Below are 4953 nucleotides of genomic sequence, written 5' to 3'. Positions count from 1 at the left end.
CAGCTTTCTCACAGAGTCAGAACCACAAACACAAAGTCAATATTTCGGAATTATTTTTAAACTACAGGGACTTTATAGATTAGGTGTGAGTGTGTCTGTGAGTATGGTTGTTTGTGTCTGTCTCTGTGTTGCCCTGCGACAGACTGGAGACCTGTCCAGGTGACCCAGGTGACCCCGCCTCTCCCGACCCCACTAAGGGACAAGGGGGTAAGAAAGCCTTCTACGGAGCCCTGCAGGGGACATGGGAAACATTTCCTGTTGCGTTCCCTCGTAATAAGTTTACTGCAATATTTGCTGGTCTATTTTGTGTAACACGGGGGGAAAGAACCCGGATTGTGACCGAGGACGTGGCCCTAAAGCCGACTGGTAGACTACTGAAATATCAAGTGGTCTAGAGTTTCCCAATTAATTATACCCAGGTAGGTCTGGCTGAGAATGAGGACACAGAAATAGTATACAAAATATATTTTATTTATACATTCTTTTACAGTATTAAAAATAGACTTTATTATTCTAATTTAAAACTCAATAAGGCTCAAAAACCCAGGACAAGACTAGAAGCAATTGGAACCAAAACAAATGCAAACCAAATTAGTAGAAACACAAAATAATGTTAGACAAAAGAAAAACAAATCCCGCATTGCCCCAACCCAGTCCTAAGGCTGTGCCCAATACGCTACTAAAAATAAGGAGCTATGCACTGTTTGTGGGAGCATAATAGGCAACAGCAGCAATCAGTATTAAATGTCCACGATCCGAACACTCACAGCAACGCGATGAGCAGGGCGCTCATCTGACCTGAGAGCCAACGCAAACGACGGACCCAACAAACACACTCAGATTGGCGGGCACACCCGGTGCCTATATACGCTAATGAGCCCGACAAGGCTGTGAACGGAAGTGACGGTGGGGAACGGGGCCTAGATGTGTTCAAGGGCCCAAACCACGGTGGGAATTTACAACCACTGGATGTAAACTATGTCTTCCAATAAAACCACCCGGTTACATTTGTATAGAGTCACAAATGTCGATTTAGAATTTCAAATGTAAACACATTTAAAGAAACTCAGTGTTTATTAAATCTTTGGTGCAAAAATACTGATAGAAAATGGATTGTTAGTGCAGGTTGGGATGGAAACGGCCCTTTAACCGTTCAGACCAACAAGAGACTAAACTGTCAGATGATTTATTGCCCGCGATAGTTTGGATGTATTTTCCTGCTTATGGAAAGTTTCTGTTTATATCAGAGGTTTGTGGTTCATTTCTGTCCTAAAGAAAAAGATAAAACTTCAGATATTTAATAATTTTTAAAGTGCTATTTAAACACATCATCTTCCAGTCTCTCTTCTGAAATAAAATCACTTAAAAATTCTTTACTTCTGAAGCTCATTGATTCCCAGGCATTACCTACATCTACCGAGTCATGAGAATGACTTCCTGTTTTTAATAAGTTTCTGATATGGAAACTAGTTCCATAGCTTTTGAGCTTTTATTTTAACTCCTCATCCAGTACTGGGCTCCTAAACTCCAGAACTCGGGGCCCGGCATCCTGCGACTTGTAGATGTGTCCCTGCTCCAACACACCGACTCTAAAGCTGAATCACTTCCTCGGTGCAGTCGGTTCTCCATGGTAACGGCCTCATTACTCGACTCAGGTGTGTTGAAGCAGAAACTCGTCTACAGCTGCAGGACTCCAGCTGTCCAGGCCTGGATTTGAGGATCATTGGTTCATAGTTTACTTTTGTGAAGTCATCAGATGCAACAAGCTTGAACTGCACAACGATAATCTCTGTCCTAATCAAAGTCACTGACGTAGTTTGGATAGAGCTGTGGCCTGATAAAGAAGGCTGGTTCTGTTCTGGAGATAATGGTAAGAATGATTCTTCATAAACTGAAGACGGTTACAGACAACCCTGAGCATCCTCTTCATGAGACTGAGAAAACAGAGTGTCTTCAGTCAGAGGCGTCTTCAGATTCGCTGTAATACAGACTGCACCAGAGATCTTTCCTGCCAACAGCCATCACCATCTACAATAACTCTTTGAGGAGTCTGAATTAATGAGCCACATATAATTTAATTTCCCTTTGTGATAAAGTATTTTTGAAATGTAAAGTATTACAGCAACTTTTTTCAGTACTTTCTTCTAAATATTACAGTGATCACCGGCTTTGTGATTCCAGTCTGATAGGATGTCTGCAGTGTATTGCTAAATTAGCCAGGTTTAGTAAAAAAGTACAATTATTGTTACCTTGAAAAGCATGAAAGTTGGTACAGTAGTAAAAACAGGCACTTTTTCTGATTGCCCTGTTGATGTAGCCATTTGTTTAAAATGATTGTTTAAAACACAGGAATTTTATTTAAAGCAGAACATCAGTTCTTTATTAAAATGTTCAAAACAAACTACTTGTTCAGCATCCCAGAAGGTCTGGGATCCTTTACAATGGACCTGGTCCATGGAGGACAGAGTCCTGGTGGATCCGGTTCTCACAGTCTGAAGGATTTCATGCCTCAGAGATTCCTACAGGACACAAAGAAATAAATATTTTATTTTAATCACTTGCTGTTAGTTGATTTTTTAAATTATATTCAGGGATGTACACACCCATGAACTACCAATCAAAACTTTTTATATTACATTTCCAAGGGAGGCGAAGGACGGAGAGCGCAGGGTGTTGATAGCATGTTGAGGCTGGTAGGATAGATAAAATAAAAACAGCATTTTGTGTTTCTGACAAGCGTGACTTAAGTGAATTATTACACTGCTATTGTCATTTAAGGACCAGGGCTTTATAAGGATTCATAATGTAGAAAGCCTACTATTATCTGGAATAAATTAAACTATATAGAAAGATGCCAGCCTGATGCTATTAGCATGCAGAAGCACTAGCATAGCTCGGTAGCATAGCTACCTGCTCCTCTTTGGCAAGCCGTTTTAACATAATAGGATAGGAGATATGTAGTTTTGATTAGTGAAAATTAAATTATAGAGATCTTAAAAGCAAATAATGACTAGACAAAACTAAATTAGATATATCTTTATTTAAACAAGTAAGCACAAACAAGTATGGCAATACAACAGTGTAACTGTAGAGGGAATAGCAGAGGCAGATTTAGAAATGCAAATACAAAGTAATATCGATAAAGAAAGTATAAATCAATAAAATAGTAACAAAGGGATTCATATTTAGGGTTAACATGGCTTGGTGGACAATTCCATTAATATTTCAGTCAGGTATTCATATGATTCAATACATTTCAGAGATTTCAAATATAACTGGAATTCAGATAGAAAAATGTTAAAAACTGGGGATGATCGTAGCACTCTTTGTTTATGAAGAAAGGATTTTGCCAGACAAAATGTTACAACAGAGTTCATTGTTTTGTTTTTCAATAACACTCCAAAAGTTACCATATCTCTAGAAATAGATTCAGGAAGTGCAGTTTTCAGTTTGATCCACTTTTCTAAGCAGGTTTGATTAGAGACCCGTCCATCGTTTCCACAGAACGAGCATTTACTGTCACCGATACTAAAACCATTTATCAGCAGCTCTTTGCAGCGGAAAGCAACATCTAACATTTTAGTTTCTTTAGTTTGAGTTCTTAACATTTCAATTGATTTTTTTTATATATAGATATATATATATCATTATTGATCATTTCCCTATATTGGTCTCATATTGTTGCTGTTTGGAGACTGTCGTGATTTGAGTTTATTTTAGGTTTTCTGTGTTTAATTAGATCTGTGTTCTGCAGAAGTCTGTGTTGTCCTGTTTGATCAGTGTCACCTGTTGTCTCTGTCTATTGTTGCTGAGAACTGAGAAGTCCTGAAAAGTCCTGTGTCCACTCAGCTCTCGTTTTCAGTCTTTAGTATTCAGTTGCTACCGGTATTTAGCTGCTGCTAAGTTTTCTGCCGTGCCGCCTGAACTGGACTATCTGAGCTGTTCTTAATTAAATCTTCTTCATCTCCATCTTCATCTGCGTTCATTCTCACCACTTCATGACAGAAACTCTTGGTAAATTTGTACCTTAGTAATTTATAATCTGAATGAACATGTTAGTGAGGATGAATACAGGCATTTAAAAAAACAGACAAACAAATGTGTCCGTCGTGGCGCGGTGCTGCTGCATGATGGACAGAATGGATCAGGAGGAGAACCGCAGACCCATCAGAACCTGAAGAACCAGACATCAGCACCTCCTGAGGCTGATACGGAACATTTTATTATTCAGCTTCTTGTTGTGCTTTTAGTCACTGTTATGAGTTGATTTGCTTATTTAATGTATCGCCGTATCAGCCAAAATAATATAAATGGTGATTTAAAGAACAAATCATACTGAGAGATTAACAGTAAATACATAAATATTTCCTACTTTAAAAGGTCTGTTAGGGCTTTTATTTTGTTTTATTAAGAAATGTTGACATATTAATTGTTCAGTGGTCATTTAATGTATTATTAATGTCAGACACAGACCTGCAGCCCAGGGGCGGATCTAGATGGGGGCCAACGGGGTACAGAAGAAATTATACTAAATAAATGTATTTTGTTAATATTCAGAGGTGGATTTTTTTTAACCTTCACAATTTTACTTTAACATTGAACAGCCACACTGTTAGCTGCTGTACAGGATAAGACTTTCCATCTGCCTGGATCTCTGGAGACACAAGTGGCTCTTTGGCTCACTTAATATGATAAATGATAAATATTCTTCTGTTTTTATGTTTAATTTTTTTAAGTGTCCCCATGAAAAAGCACTGACTACCCCTCTGGTAAATTTGCTCTAGAACCAGCCTCCAAACCCAACTCCTCTCTTGTATCTTTACAGAACTGACAGAAACCAAACTATATATTTATCAGCAGAGACAATATATATTTTTACATATCCAATAATTGTTGTTCGGATCGATGGATTATTGATGTGAGGGCTCCACAGACAACATTTCACAAGTAAGA

The sequence above is a fragment of the Poecilia formosa genome, unplaced genomic scaffold, assembly GCF_000485575.1.
Source record: "Poecilia formosa unplaced genomic scaffold, Poecilia_formosa-5.1.2 Scaffold726, whole genome shotgun sequence".
Lineage (NCBI taxonomy): Eukaryota > Metazoa > Chordata > Actinopteri > Cyprinodontiformes > Poeciliidae > Poecilia > Poecilia formosa.
Note: the sequence above shows the minus strand (reverse complement) of the source record.